This window comes from Leopardus geoffroyi, chromosome E2 (assembly GCF_018350155.1).
Source record: "Leopardus geoffroyi isolate Oge1 chromosome E2, O.geoffroyi_Oge1_pat1.0, whole genome shotgun sequence".
Taxonomy (NCBI): Eukaryota; Metazoa; Chordata; class Mammalia; order Carnivora; family Felidae; genus Leopardus; species Leopardus geoffroyi.
This window is the reverse complement of record NC_059335.1, coordinates 477,270-494,038: the sequence shown is the minus strand read 5'-3', so window position 1 is coordinate 494,038 and position 16,769 is coordinate 477,270. Positions and strand designations below refer to the sequence as shown.

At 42.7% G+C, this 16,769-nt stretch overlaps 1 long non-coding RNA gene across 2 annotated transcripts; it reads right to left on the bottom strand.

Moving 5' to 3' along the window:
• Positions 1 to 5,877: 5,877 nt before the first annotated feature.
• Positions 5,878 to 16,753, bottom strand: LOC123577955. 2 transcript variants are annotated; one of them, XR_006702164.1, is made up of 4 exons: positions 16,671 to 16,753; positions 14,312 to 14,393; positions 11,189 to 11,303; positions 5,878 to 6,185 (listed from the first exon to the last, which is right to left on the bottom strand). It is a non-coding gene; the product is annotated as an uncharacterized LOC123577955 (long non-coding RNA). The 2 variants fall into 2 exon arrangements; XR_006702165.1 differs by lacking the exon at positions 16,671 to 16,753 and adding an exon at positions 16,054 to 16,662.
• Between the last annotated feature and the right edge of the window lie 16 nt (positions 16,754 to 16,769).

The following is a 16,769-nucleotide window of genomic DNA, read 5'->3' as shown; positions in this document are numbered from 1 at the left end:
GGCCAGTTAACGGAGTGTCATGTTAAGTGCAAACATTCAGGCCTTGGGACCACGGCCTTATTTGCTGAGTGGCCGGGGCTGCTGGGCAAGGAGCATTACCTTGGCTCCTGAAAGAGCTCACGGCTAACAGCAGGACCCTCCGTGAAGGGGAATTTGGGCAGCAGCCAAACCAAGTGTCTATCCTTGGTGCGTTCTCCGTTCGTATACATATTCCTCTTAAAAATAAAATCCTTCACTCAGTTTACAAGGCCATGCCTGATCTGAGCCCTGAGCGTCCCCCCCCCCCCCCCCCCCCCCCCCCCCCGCCAGCTTCATCAGGCTCTAGCCCCTCGGTGTGTGTGGCCTCTGATCTTCTTTCAATTCCCAGACTTCTCCATCAGTTACAGAAAGCACAGTATCCGGGGCCCAAGATACCTTTGAGGGTCCACAAAAATGGTATAATTTCTTTTAAAATTAGAAGTGAAAAATCCTATCTGGACTACATTAATCTTTATACCAATGCAGTCATCAAATATAATTTTCTAAATTTTTTTTTTTTTTATGAAAGAAGAAGCCCACGAAGGCCAAAGTGCCTCAGGTTTGGGAAAGAAAGTCCCAATCTGCCCCTGCTGTGTTGCTTCTCACACTACGTTCTCTGCCATTTATCGGGCTCCTCTGCTAATTAGCACTCCCCCCCCCCCCCCCCCCCGTGCCCTGTGCTCCTTCTTCTAGTCAGCCGTCTCATTTCTTTGGATCTTCTATTGCTTTCTATGACCCCAGGTGTATAATCTCAGCCCAGACTCTTCCCTGAACTCCAGACTAAAACAGTCACCTGCCTCCTTGACACTGCACTTGAAAGTCTAATGAACATCTTACATGCCCCAAACCAAATGCTGGTGCTTCCCCCATTCCCAGCCCCTCTCACAGCCTTGTCTGTATTGTCACCAGCATTTGTGTTCTTTCCCTGGTGCAGGCTGAAACCTCATTGGTGTCTGCACCCTCCTAATTCATATCCTGAGTGTGACTGGGCAGCAGGTCCTGACAGTATCATGCTCAAATCCACCCAGAATGCAGCCTGCTTTCACTTTCTGCCCAGCTGCCAGAATCTCTTAGAGTCATCATGTCACCAACCTTCCTGCGTCTATCCTTGTTCTCAGGTCTATTTCTCCACAGCAGCCAGAGTTCCTGTGGCATCTCCCTCCTTTGCTCAAAACTATTATGGGTTTCCACCTCCTTCAGGGTAAAAGCCCACGCCACAGCCTGAAAGGCCTGGCCAGGTTAGTTCCTATTGCCTTTCTGAGCTCATCGTCCACTCCTCTTCCTCTGCCTCACTCAGGTCCAGCCACATGGGTCCTCTTCCTGGTGCTCTTACATGCACGATACGCTCGCACCTCAGGGCCTTTACACATGCTGTGCCTCTTGACTGGAACACCCTTCCACCAGATACCTGCCCAGATTATTCCTCTACCTCTTTCGGTCATTACCCATACCTGGCACATACTAGATGCTTCATGATTTCAATGACTGAAAAACCATCAACTGAATTGTTGATCCCAATATTTTGCTACCCTTCCCTAAAGGACACTTACATGTCCTCACATTTGCTAGTGACTTGCAAGACCTCCTTGTGGGATTAGGAAGGAGGCATATATATGGGTGATATACATGTATGTCTATGTTTCTGTGTGTGTGTGTGTGTGTGTGTGTGTGTGTGTATTCATATACATTTAAAGAACAAAGGAAGAATAAACCAAAACTAATGAAAAAGGATTTATTTACAGGTGGTAGAAGAATCGAAGTTGAAAGGACAGGGATGGGGGCACCTGGCTGGCCCAGCTGGAGAAGCATGCAATTCTTGATCTAGGGGTCATGAGTTTGAGCCTCATGTTGGGTGTAGACATTACTTACATAGATTAAAAAGCTTTAAAAAAAGGAAAGAAAGGACAGTGATGGAAGGTAGACTTCTCTGAGTGTACTTTGGCATCATATAAATGGATTACAGGATTTAAAAAATTTAAAGACCTTATCAGTTAGAAATAGTTTAATATTAAATTAACATTAAAAATAATGTTCAGGGGGTGCCTGGGTGGCTCAGTCGGTTAAGTATCTGACTTTGGCTCAGATCATGATCCCGTGGTTCGTGGGTTCGAGCCCCTCATTGGGCTCTGTGCTGACAACTCAAAGCCTGGAACCTGCTTCAGATGATCTGTCTCCCCCTCTCTCTCTCTGCCCCTTTCCCACTTCCGCTGTCTCCCTCTCTCAAGAATAAATAAACATTTAAAAAACTTTTCAAAAATAATTTTCAAATGTTTAGTAAAAAGAGAAAAATAGGAAGGGAATTGCCCAAGGGACTCCCTGGGGAGGACGGCGGGGACTCTAATTGTCCTCACATCTACCTCTTCAGGCAATGCCGCCCACCTACAGCACATCACAGGCGGTTGCTGTCTGGCAGGTGGCTTATGCTCTGCCTCTGGTGTACTGGTGCAGATGTGGGTACCTGACCGCGGTGGGGCCCTTTTCAGTCCTCCTCCGGGATGATGTGGTCAGGAACACAGAAGCCGGCAGATAGACAAGCTGGGACTCATGGATGGTGATGCTATCCTCACAGAGACTATAAGCTCTGGCAGAAGAAGGCAGGAGCTACGTTTTTTGTAGCAAAGTTCTTCGATGCTTTCTTGGATTCCAGAACAAATTTGCTTGTTTTCCACAACTGCTTACAGTAAGTTATTACTAGCAACAATGGAACAAGTCTTATTTGAAACATGATCTCTGTGAAGATTTTAGCATACTTACTTTCATTAGTTGTTTTCTTCTCCTTGTGCTTTTTTCTTTTGTCCTAGTTAAGATCATACCATATAGAATTTTTTTAACCTTATATCAAGATTAAAAAACAATGACCATTTCTGTTTTGACCAAAAGCCACTGATAACTGAGAATATGTATCAGTCAGTTATTACCATAAGAAAACTGTGCAACAAGTCGCCCTTAAAATTCAGTGGCTTAAAACATTTCATTTCATTTTTGTTTTTAATGTTTGTTTGTTTGTTTGTTTGTTTATTTTGAGAGAGAGAGACAGCGTGCAAGCAGGGGAGGGGCAGAGAGAAAGGGAAACACAGAATCCGAAGCAGGCTCCAGGCTCTGCGCTGTCAGCACAGAGCCCGACGCAGGGCTTCAACTCACAAGCCATGAGATCATGACCTGAGCTGAAGTTGGGTGCTGAACCGACTGAGCCACCCAGGTACCCCAACAAAGTCATTTCTTCTGGCACAATATGCCCACAGGTCAACTGGGGGTTTGCTGAGCTAGGCTGGGCTTAGCTGGCCTTCAGAATGATCATCTTGTTCTTGTCATGACAATGGCAGAGGCACAAAAGGGTAAGTCCAGCCACATTAGCACATTCTATACCTCTACTCACATCATACCTGCTAACCTCCTATTTGCCAAGGCAAGTCTCGTGCCTTAGTCCAAAGTCAGGGGCAAGGAGATATAGTGTATATTAGTTATACACTATATAACTAATATATAGTTATATATTATTTTATATATTATGTATATGTATACAATATATAAACTTTACACTTGGGGTAAAAATTACCCCAAAATATAATGGCTTAGAATAAGAGTAGCAAGCTTTTTCTATAAAGAGCCAGATAGCAAATATTTTAATTTTTTAATGTTTATTTGTGAGACAGAGAGAGACAGAGCATGAGTGGGGGAGGACCAGAGAGAAAGGGGGACGCAGAATCCCAAGCAGGCTCCAGGCTCTGAGCTGTCAGCCCAGAGCCCGATGCGGGGCTCGAACCCAGGAACTGTGAGATCATGACATGAGCAGAAGTCAGACACTTAGCCGACCAAGCCACCCAGGCGCCCCGATAGTAAATAGTTTAGATTTGGGGGGCCACATGGTCTCTGTTGCAGCTACTCAATGCTGCTTTTATTGTAGACAATAAGTCATGAATGGACATGACTGTGTTCCCATGAAGCTCTAGGGATAGTGACATTTGAATTTGACATTTTCACATGGCATACAATATAATTCTTCTTTTGATTTTTTTTAGCCATTTAAAAATGGAAAAACTGTTCTGTCTGTGAGCCATCCAAAACCAAACCAAAACGAAAAAGACAGCTAACTAGATTAGGCCTGGAGGCTGTAGTTTGCTGACTCCTTGCTTAAAACAACAAACATTTGATATCCTCACAGTCTCTGTAGGTCAAGAATTTAGGAGCAGCTTAACTGAATGTTCTTTCTCAGGGTCTCTCTTGAGGCTGTAATCGAGATATTATTCGGGGCGATGGTCATTGGTCATATGAAGCCTAACAGCAATAGAGAGTACATGTACATGTTTACCTATGTAGCTGTTGGCAAGAGGCCTCCGTTTCTCCTTGAGCCTCTCTCCACGTGGTTACTTCACTGTCCTCTTAACATGACATCTGGCTTCCTCCAGAATGAGAAGAGATAAAGAAACAATAAAGACTAAAGCCACAGTGTCTTTTATAATCTGCTCTTAGAAGGGATGTACCATCACTTCTGCCACATTCTGTGAGTCACACATACCAATCCCAGCACAGTGTGGAAGGAGGGAACCCGAGGAAAGTGTGAATTCCAGGAGTGGGGAATCACCAGAGGCCATCTTGGAAGCTGCCTACCACACCAGCATCTATTTATTTTCCTTCTACTCGATCTGCTGTGAAACGTGGTCTGTGGGACTGTAAAGTTTCCCATGGTCTGGATTTTGTTGATCAGATCCTTATGGTGCAACTTAGGATGTTTTCCCTCATCTATGTTCCCTGAAGTTTGCAGGCCAGGCTTCTTTCTTGCCTAGAGTCACTCCTGCCTTGGTGTTTTTGGTTTACACTGCACTCATGACCTGGCGTCTCCATGTTTCTCCTCCTCCCAACAAGATTGCTTGCGGCCTGCAGTGTCCCTGGGATGAGTCTTCCCTAAGGACTGTAGGCTACAGGCAGCTCTTATGTCTCTCAGTTGAACACCCAAATAATTTAGTAAGGAGAAAAGTGGAAGGCCAAGGCTTCCCAGTGAGCCCAGGTCACCATGCTGGAGAGATTAGAGTTCAAGACCAGTGGAACCATAGAGTGTCAACAATGATGTTCCTGGGGCATAGGAAAATTACTCTGGTATCAGGGTGAGTCACAGAGCAAAAACTAAAGATAGAAGATTAAGACTGCTTCAGTAATCCAAGTCTGAGGTACTAGGGTCCAGACTCTTCCTTCATAGCTCCTTTTAAGTCCATCACCTCTGTTTATTTATCAACTCGATTCAGTTCCTACTCCATACCAGGCAGCTGTTGGGCCAGGGGCCGAATATTCTCTCAAGAATCTTCCTTGTATACAAGTCATCATCATATATCATGATAAGCATGGCAAGTGCAAAGAGCAAGAAATTATGAGGGAACAAAGGAGAAGGTGCCTTAGATCATATGGACTATCTTAGTTTCCTGTTGCTGCTGTAACAAATTACCACAAACCTAGTGGTTTAAAATAATACAAATTTATTATCTTATAGTTCTGGAAGTCAGAAGTCTAAAATGGTATTCCTTCTGGAGACTCTAGGGGAGAATCCATTTCCTTGCCTTGTCCAGCTTCTAGAAGACACATTGTGTGCTTCATGACCTTAAATCACTCCAATCTCTGATTCTGTCATCAAAAATCTTCTGATTTTGACTCTCCTGCATTCCTCTTACACTTTTGAGGACCTTGTCATTACACTGGGCCCACCCACATGACCCAATGTAAACTATCCATCTCAAAATCCTTAACTTAATCATATCTGCAGAGTCCCTTAGGCTACATGAGGTAACAGGTTCTCAGGTTCTGCAGATTAGTACATAGACGTCTTTGGGGGACTATTACTGAATTCACCACACAGCTCAAGAAAGCCTCTCTGATGAAGTCAACTTTAATCTGAACTCTCAGGTGTGAGAAGGAGCCAGTATATAATGACTTGGGGAAGAGCATTTTAGCAAAAGGAGAAGGGCTAGCAAAGGCTCTGAAGTGGGAAGAATCTGATGCAATCAGGAATCAAGAAACTGATGGCAGGCAGTGAGGCCAGAATGGATGGGTGAGGGAAAAGAGCAGAAGGACAAGAGTCAGATGCAATGAGGCTCAGACGTTCCAGGTCTTGTGGACACTAATTAGGAGTTTGAGCTTCCTTCTGAATGCAATGGGAAGTCACCTGGGTTGAGGTTACCCTGGAGAGAGATAAAATTAGATTTATATCATTAGAAATTCATACTATGCTGTGTAGGAAAGATCTTCAGACATTCTGTCACTAACTTTGGAAATTTAGAAGCTGGGGTTTAATGATCTTGACTTGGAAGTCATCCACATACTGGTCAAGAGTGAAGTGGTGAGGAGTCTGAATGACCTCAAACAACTGGCCAATAAATAGTCTTGGCTTTCCCGTGCAGATGCTGGGACTAAAAGAATAAACAAACAGATATGGTATTTGCCTGTACGTATCTGTCATCATAGTGGAGGTGGATGTTCTAGAAAAATACATAAATAGGTAAGAGCAACCATTGATTAAGTTCAGGTAGAACAATGACAAAATCAGATTTATATTTTTGAAAGATTTTGCCGGATGAGTGTTGGGACAGAAGTAAAAACAAGATGGGATGACAGAGCTCTACTGCAGTAGTTAAACTAACAAGTGCAGTGACTCGGAGTAGGAGGGGGCTATGGAAATGAAAAGGAGAGCAATTCAATGTATACTTAAGGTGGACTCAAAGTTGGTGACCGATTCAAAATAGAGGGTGGAGGGGTCCATGGCTGCTCACACAAGCAACTGGAATGGTGATGTTGTCCATTAGTAGAGAAAGGCTAGGATAAGAGTAAGTGGTGGGTGTGGGATTAGTATTCAATTTTGACAGGCTATGGTTGTAGAATAGAGATGCCCAACAGGCCGTTGAATGTGTTCAATGCTCAGAAAAGAATCTGGGATGAAGCTATAGAAGTATGATTTATCAACATTAAAAATAGTGTTTGAGGGGCGCCTGGGTGGCTCAGTCAGTTAAATGTCCAACTCTCTGATTCTGGCTCAGGTCATGATATCACGGTTTGTGAGGTGGAGCTCTACATCAGTACGGAGCCTGCTTGGGATTCTTTCTCTCCCTCTCTCTCAAAATAAATAAATAAACATTTTTATAAAATGGCGTTCGAATACGGGAGAATGAAAGAGCTCACACTGGCAGGAGACAAAAAAAGGGCTCAGGACAGGTCCTCAAAGAATTGGGGTCCAAAAGAGCTTCTGGAAAAGGAGAGGAAGGAGTGATCAATAGCCAAGATTGACCTATCTTCCCATCAGCCACCTCAAGTGGTTGGGCTCATTCTCTCTCACAGGTCAGTCACTCTTTGAAAGGCAGATTTGAAAAAAAAATCCACATGCTTCCAATGTGCTTCTTCACTTAATCTCACTATTTTATCTCCAGAAGTTTTTCTCTAAGCACTTAAAACTATCTTTTTCAGATTGGGAAAGTAGACTCAAAAGTGAAGAGTGAACCAGAAAGCAGAATATTTCTCGTAGAAGCATATGCTGTCCTGAAAATAGAAAGATTCACAAGAGATGAACTGTATCCTTCCATATTTGTCAAAGACCAGGAATATAAGCCCACTTAAGGAAGCAGCAGGAAAACCAAGGAAGATGGGTGGAACATATCAGGAAACAATGATTCAGGACAGAGGCTGTAAGAAGAGTGAATTTGGGGGAAAAGTTAATTGGAATGCAATCGTTCTTCCACTACGCAATGACATCAGAGAGGTCATACTTAAGAAAAATCATATAAATGTAATGAATGTAGAGAAGTTTGAACAGAGCTCAACCCTTTTAACTTTGAGAAAATCCACTCAGGGGACAAACTTTACAAATGTGTTGAGTGTGGGAGAGTCTTCACTGATAAGTATTGCCTTTCATTGGTTTCAGAACTCATAGAAGATAAAAACCATATAAATGTATAAAACACAAATTATTCCTTACTCAGTATGAAAGAATTTATACCTAAGAGAAACATTATATTTGCAGTGAATTCAGGAAATAATTTTTCTTTAGTTTTTTTTTTAATTTTTTAATGTTTATTTATTTTTGAGAGAGAGAGACAGGGTGTGAGTTGGGGAGGAGCAGAGAGAGAGGGAGACACAGAATCTGAAGCATGCTCCAGGATCTGAGCTGTCAGCACAGAGCCCGATGCAGGACTCGAACCCACGAACCATGAGATCGTGACCTGAGCTGAAGTTGGATGCTTACCAACTGAGCCACCCAGGTGCCCCAGGAAATAATTTTTCAAAGAGGGACTGTTTCACACTACACCTAAGAATTTATAAAGAAGGGAAACACTACAATGCAATTATTCAAGGAAAGTTTCATGCTTTTCTCCTTCCTTACTTGACATCACAGAATGAACACTGAAGAGAAACCTATGGATGTACTCATTGTGCGAAAGGCTTTAAGCATAACTCAGCAATGGGGCACCTTGGTGACTCAGTCAGTTGAGCTTCTGACTTCGGCTCAGGTCATGATCTCATGGTTCATGGGTTCGAGCCCCGCATGGGGCTCTCTGGGGTCAGCACGGAGCCCATTTTAGATCTTCTGCCCCCTCTCTCTCTGCACCTCCCCTACTTGTTTGTGTTCTCTGTCTCTCAAAAATAAATAAATGTTTTTAAAAATTAAAAAATTAATTAATAAACATGGCTCAGTACTCATGTTGCTACATCAGAGAACTCATACTGGGAAAAACCCCTATATGTGTTATCAGCATGCAAGAGCCTTCAGGAGGTGTTCCTACTATATTCAACACAAGAGGACTCATACTACAGAACACTGTGAGTGGAGTCAATGTTGGCAGGCTTTCAACTATGGTTATCATCTTATTACCGTATTTGACACTGGGAAATTCATATAGATTTGAGAAACTTATTGAATGTAATCAATATGGAAAAGCTATTAGTTAAAATTCCATTTTATTTGACATCAGAAATCACAAAGGAGGCAGAATATACAAGGTATATTTGACCCATAAACAGGTAACTGCATGTAATAAGACTTTGCACTTGTGGTTCACTACACTCATGGATAAGCAGTTATAAGCAGCTGTGTTCTACATATCTCCTTGATTTGCCATAGAAACACCATTTAATGGGACTCAGGGTCTAGGCATGATGGAAAATGTCTCATAGGGATGACTGCCACAAACAATAAAATGTAAAGGTTATAACAATACCATATCTATCTTCTTACATCCTATGTGAATTAGAGAACCATCAAATTTGAGGTGTCAATGCAAAGATCACTTATCTTTTAGTATCATGGGGATCAATATATGCATAATTTTATAGTATTCATGGGGAGAACTGAAGAATAGGTCATCAAATTTTTCCCCTGCATAATCCAAATGCCATCACTTCAAACAAATCAGAGAGCTTTATACTAACTCACTAATATTTCACAAACGGCATTCTACTATTAACTTTAAGAAAGGTATCATAAAGAGTAGTGTGCATCTTCACACTTCTAGGGGCATAGTCAGGATACAGGAAGGATTAAAAAAGACATACCCTAACCTGGTGGAATGTCCACACTCCATGGATCATCTACATCTCACAAACTTCAACTAAAATACCTTTAAAAGTTGGGATCAGGAGGAAACCTCACCCATAGCTGCCCAAAAGGGTATCTGGTGTGTTCTTAGGGAAAAGATGAAGAGGAAGGTCCCACACGTTAATTCTGAAGACCTTCCCTTCCCTCCCCCTTTATAAGAATCTTTTGAAATGCTGGCTTCCCTCCTAGACCCAAGGAAGAGATCCTGCTCCTCTAATACTCCATGGAATACCACCTTTCCTTTCCAGCACAACCATCAAATCCTCTTCCAGGATCCCCATCTCCTTGCTGTCCCCTGGATGTTGAAACTTCATTCAGTTCTAGATCTCTGCTTCTAGTAGCAAGCCCAGAAAATTCCAGTATCAGCTGCTCTCAGATTTGGCATGTGGCCTTATAACTCAACTTGAGAGGCCTATGTGGCAGAGGGGCCTCACCTAAGAAGACTTTTTTGACAACCTCCATTGCTGTGTCACCCTCCTCATTGTCGAGAGCCCATCTCCCTCTACAGATGCCAAAACGTCAGCCACTCTCTTTAACAGCTTGTCTCACAGACAGGATACAGACACAAGTGTCAATCCTGGCCCATGGGGTTTGAGGAAGTCTATGAGAAAAAGGGTTTCTGGGGAAAGATTTTATCCCTTCTCTGTGCTACGAAGAGTAATGGCTCCCCCAAATGCGCATATCCTAATGCCTGGAAACTGTGAATGTGTTATTTTACAGGGCAAAAGGGACTTCACAAATGTAATTAAGTTAAGGATCTTGAGATGGGGAGATCATCCTGGATTACTTGTAGTGGGCCCAATGTCATCACAATCATCCTTGCTTAGGAGGAGGCAGGAGAAGCAGAGTCCAAGAAAGCAATGTGATTATTGAAGCAGAGGTCAGAGTCAGAGGGAGACTTGAAAATGGCATGCTGCTGACTTTAGTGTTGGAGGAAGAGACCATGGGCCAAGGAATGCAGGCAGTCTCTAGAAGCTGGAAAGGACAAGGAAATGGATTCTCCCCTAGAGAATCTCCTCTAGAAGGAATGCAGCTCTGCCAACATCTTGATTTTAGCCCATTAACCCATTTGACCTTCTGACCTCCAGAGCTGTGAGATGAGAAATTTGTGTTGTTTTAGGTCACAAAGCATGTGGTAATTTGTTACAGTGGTACAGGAAACAAATACACTCCCTGAGGCCAATATCTTCAGCCGAATGTTGCATGGCCTCATGTAATGTGTGGAACCGTGACAACCACTTTAAGACCATGAGGACACAAGCTTTAGGAATAACCAAGGCAATACACTAAGAAAAGATGGACAGTACCTGGCTAAGGGTGATAGTCGAGCCCAGGAACCATCCCTGAAAGCCCTCTGCCTCTGGATTTCATGCAATATCAGATAATGAATGGTGACATATTCTGTCACTTGGGGGAAATCACACCAAACCAAACTAAACCAAACCAAACCAAACTTCTTACACTACAACCCTTTCTTGCTCCCAAAACTAGCTTCTGCTTTCAAGTCTCTTGCTTAGTCACGCTGAGCTACTATTTAGGGACTCCTAGAAGTAGCCATCACAGGTAACCAAATTCTGCAGGCTCAGGCTGACCCTTGCTCACCTGATTTAGAGCCAATCCTCTGGAGGTGGACAACCCACAAAGAGCAGAGACCCACTGCAATCAGCAGGAAGGGCCAAGTCACCTCAGCAGCAATCTCCAAGGCACAGGCAAGGGGCTGCAGAGAAGGCAGCGAGACATTTCAGATATCCAAGGGTATGAGGTAAAAATGCAGAGTGGGACCCAGGGGAGGTGGTAGCTTCGTCAAATTACACATGCAGATATGGGTAGTCTTCCCCTCATGTCCCTGTTTATAGAAGGCGACATAAGTGTTTGAAATGAAGCACACACCTCTACCTAAGAAACTTGTGCCAACTTGCTGAACCATAAAATGAGTCTTCTACCACCACCATAAAAAAGTTCCATGGCTATAACCGTATGCTATGGATGGCTTTGAAGTCTAATTTTTTTTTAAATTTTAAAATATTTATTTATTTTTGAGACACAGAGCGTGAGCAGGGGAGGGGAAGAGAGAGAGAGAGACACAGAATCTGAAGCAGCTCCAGGCTCTGAGTGGTCAGCGCAGAGCCCGAGGTGGGGCTCAAACCCACAAATGGTGAGATCATGCCCTGAACTGAAGTTGGACGCTTAACTGACTGAGCCACCCAGGCACCCCTGAAGTCTAAATTTATTGACAAAAAAACAAAGAATGTTTTTGAAGTAATAGTTTCTGGGAATATTTCTCCCTGAGAGGAATTTGATTCCATATTGATTGTTCTTATGAAAAACTACAGTCAGTTCCTTCTCCTACATTTTGAGAAAGAAGGAAATACAGAGTAAAGTGTGAGGGCCAGTATTCCAAAAGGCCCTGCTGTAATCCTGTTTACTATTGCATTGAGCCTAGTGATGATTTGGGATTTAACAATTGGCCTTCCCATCCTGCAACATGATAAGCATTTTTATTTATGCAAATGTAATTGTAACTCTTTCCAGAAACTTATCTTCACGTAGGTGGCCTGCATTTCCCAACAAATTAATCCCAGACATTTTATGTTTTTATGATTCTACTGTGACAGAAACCTTTCAATATACTTGTTAGGGTTATAGAGATTTTGTGTGTATGTGTGTGTTGATTTACGTGTCTTTATTTATTACTCTGCCTGGTTTATTGCAATCTCATTGATTTTTTAAATTTTCCAGTTGAGTTTTTTTTTAGGTGTGCTAACACTATCTGTTAATAAGTGCATCTATTTCCTTTTCCAATAGTTACAGCAGTTAGATCTGTTTCATATCTTATTTGTGGTAACATAAATATCCAGGGATTTTTAATAAGCTTTTAATGTTTATTTATTTTTGAGAGAGAGAGAGAGAGAGAGAGAGCAGAGGAGGCAGGGGCAGCGGATCCAAAGTGGGCTCGGTGCTGACAGGAGACAGCCTGATGTGGGGCTGAAACTCACGAACTGTGAGATCATGACCTGAGCCAAAGTCAGATGTTCAACTGATTGAGCCACTCAGGTGCCCCATTTTTAATTTAAGCTTGTTAAGAGCTGATATTCTTCTTTCATCTTGGATATATATATCCATTCATGGTTGTTGAACAGAGGAAGAATGGAGAGAGACTCAAGAAGAAAGATTGGAGTTTGTAAGGGCCCCTCAGATCAGTTTGATGCTTCAAACATAATACTGGAGGAAAACATTAACTACAACTATACAATAAACAATATAGCTCTAAGAGAAACATCTAGTGAAATGTCTTTCTGGGGAGGCGGTTGATGTTGCTGAAGCCAAGCAGCTGGGAACGTTATCTTTGATGTTGGGGAGAACAGGCAAAGAATAAATGTTTAGCAGTAATAAATAGATCCAAAGGTGTATTTTCTGGGAAATAGTTATTACTAATAATTTAATAAATTATTACTAATAATTTATAGGTAAAATGCTAATTTATTTCTGCTTCTCCAACTTGAAGTTCTCAAGGTCTGAGGAATTCTGAGAAGTCTCCTAGAGACCCATGGGTTTTTTTGTTTTGGTTTGGGTGGGTTTTTTTTTGTTTGTTTTTTGTTTTTAAGTGGGCTCCATGGCCAAAAAGGGGCTTGAACTCTCAACCCTGAGATCAAGAATCACATACTCTATCACTGAGCCAGCTGAACACACCTATCTGTTTTAAAGACAAAAAGGTTGACCTTTCTTTTCTTACTTTTTTTTTATTTTTTTAAGGTTTATTTATTTATTTATTTATAAGAGAGAAAGAGAGAGTCGGGGAGGGGAAGAGAGAGATTGACAATCTGAAGCAGGCTCTAGGCTCTAAGCTGTCAGCCCAGAGCCCAACGCAGGCCCGAACTTGTGAACGGCTAGATCATGATTTGAGTCGAAGTCAGCTGCTTTACCAACGGAGCCACCCAGGTGCCCTGCTTTTCTTCCTTTCTGAAATGACTTTTAAATGTGTGTTCCCCCTCACATGAAACAATCTGAGATGCTCTGCTCGGTGAAAGAAGAATAGACAATGGTGAGTGGAGATCAAATTAGGTCCATGATTCAGTCTTACGGCACATTTAAGACTCCATTGAGTGCCACCAGCTGCCATAGTGATTTTGCCAATATACAGTTTTATCTCTCTTATTTTTAGTCCTATGTTAAGTCAGTAGTGGAATATTAAAGAAAGTATATGGAAGAATGTTAATATATTGCAACAATTTAGTATCTCAATAAACATGTCTTTGACTCTATGGAGTATATTGAGAGGAAAAGTACAAATTAAGCTTTGCAATTGAATGGAGGCACCTGGGTGGCTCAGGTCATGATCTCGCAGTCCATGGGTTCCAGCCCCATGTTGGGCTTTGTGCTGACAGCTTGGAGCCTGGATCATTCTTCGGATTCTGTGTCTCCCTCTCTCTCTGTCCCTCCCCCACTCGTTCTCTCTCTCTCTCAAAAATAAACATTAAAAAAAATTTAACTTTGCAATTGAATGAAACAAGTATTGCTAATCTAGCCATTTTTACGTATGATCCACAATGCCTTTTCTGCAACTCTAAATTCCAAAAGCTTTTGTAATGAAGTTTCTTCCTCTATTATGTATCTGCCAAATTTACCAGAAATAACAAGGCTATTTACACATTTTCTCCAACGTAGTGTGACTTTTCATGTATTCTGCTCCTGCTCAAGATGTTACATAGTATGTGATATACGTACCTTACTATCCTGTTAAGATCCAAACACTTGTGAATTCCAAAACAGTTCTGGCCCTGAAGGTTTTGAATAAGGGATTGGGGCCCTGTATGAAAACAGGATACATGACATTTTTTATATTTTACTTGCGTAATAGTTATTATTTGTTCAGAAATGCTTTAACATGATCAATCACAGTAAACTAAGTAGCATGCTTAATTTGCTAAATGGGAAAAAGAACACAGAATTTATTGTTAAAAGTTATATTTATTTTTTTAAATGTTTTTTTTTTATTTATTTTTGAGATAGAGCATGAGCAGGGAAGGGGCAGAGAGAGAGGGAGACACAGAATCTGAAGCAGGCTCCAGACTCTGAGCTGTCAGCACAGAGCCTGACACGGGGCTCGAACTCACACACTGAGAGATCATGACCTGAGCCAAAGTTGGATGCTCAACCAACTGAGCCACCCAGGCGCCCCAAGTTATATTTATTTTTTAATGTTTATTTATTGTTGAGAGAGAGAGGACAAGCAGGGGAGGGGTCAAGAGAGGGGGACAGAGGATCTGAAGTGGGTTCTGCACTGAGGCCAGCGAGCCCCATGTGGGGCTTGATGTGGGGCTTACCACCTAAGCTGAAGTCAGATGCTCAACTGACTGAACCACCCAGGTGCCCCATTAAAAGTTGTATTTAAAGTGGCTTTTATGAATAAGTCTCCAATAATATATTTATTGAAAATCACCTTTTAACTGAAAATCATGTTTTTATCCCATACCATATAAACAGAAATTGACAGAACTTCCAAGGGGACTTGCTTCCTTAAGATGTTAAGGTCCTTCATCAAACTGGATGATGAACCATGACAAGCATCCCCAGTCACATCCAACACAAAGCAAAAATAACATGACTAATTAATGTGGCTCTGTCACACTACCTAGGGCTATAACATAGATTTTTTTTTAAGTCAAAATATGGAAAAGGAAGAAGCCAAATTACTTACAGAATGGAGATTGTATTTTCTCTACAATAGCCACAAGAAAATCCAAGGAAATACTCTTAGTATAAAAGACTTCTTCTCAGTTTCTGAGTAAATACTAATCAAAATCAAGACCGTCTTATTGCAACAAATATGATGAACAATGTGCAGCTGGCAGGTAGATGCTCTCCACAGTAACAATAAAAATTAACAACTCCTGGGCACACCTGAGTGGCTCAGTCCATTAAGCATCCAACTCTTGATTTCAGCTCAGGTCATGATCCCAGGATTGTGTAATCGAGCTCTGTGATGGGCTCTGCACACATTGTGGAGCCTGCTTAAGATATTTTTCTCCCCCCCCCCCCCCCCCAACAAATAAATAAATAACAACGCTTGGAACAAGTTTGGCAGGCTGTAGACAGGATGCCCCAAAGGGAGGCATAGGGTTGCTAAAACCTGCTGGGAAATTCCAAGAGGAGAATCCACCAAGTCTGGGGCCCAAGAATGTTAGGAGAGCCCCGAGAACATCAAAGCCTGGACCCTGAAGAAGTCAAGACCACAGTAGGCCCTGGGACCTGACCAAGATGAGAAAACATCAGATACTGGACTCTGAGGAAGATAAGAGACTACTTAGTCCTTGGCCCCCAGGGAAGACGAGCACACACCAGATCATGGGCAGAAACAAGTCTTCTTTCATTTCCTAGACAGGGGCACCATGGCTCCCAGAAGAGGACACTGCGCAGAGGATCCTACCCATCCCACTCCTCCTCCCTGACAAAGATTCTTTGCTTACCCAAACTTTAGTCAGATTCCCCTGAACCCTCTCCCCAACAACCTTCCATGTACTTCCTTGTAGAATCCAGTTTTAGCAAGAATCCTGTCAGTTTAATAAGAATTCTCTACCCTTGAAAACTGATCAAACTTCATCCCCACGACTGCCCCCAGGTGGTATCAGATCACCTAGGCCTGCCTTCAGCAATAATCTTATTAGGTCGGTACAGCCAAAAGCCGCCGGACTGTGTATTTATCAGCTAACACCCCCAACTCCAACTTGTTAGTTATAAATCCCCACTTGATCTGCTGGTATTCAGAATTGACCCCAAGTCTATACTGGAGTGTGTCTTCCCCTGTAGCTACATTATGGTGAATAAAATTTATTTCCACCGTTTTAGCTTATGTCTAGCTCTGGTTTTCTTTGACAACCTACCCCCACACCCGTTCCTAGGGTACAGTTAACCCTGCCTTTCTAGACACAACTTGAGTGGACATTGAAGCCTGACCCTTCTCCCCTGCCTACAACTGGAGGACACAGAGCCGCACCACCAGCACCTTCGGGGCAGGCCCGCCCTCCTTTCCTCTCAGGACCTAGGCGGTCTCCAGCACATTTCCGGCCCTCCCTCCCCCTCCTACCTTCTTCCTCCCCCTCCTGCCCTTCTTCCTCCCCTTACACGAGGAACGGCATTTAGCACCGCCCCCACTCACTTCCGTCCTTCCTACGACAGCCTCCTC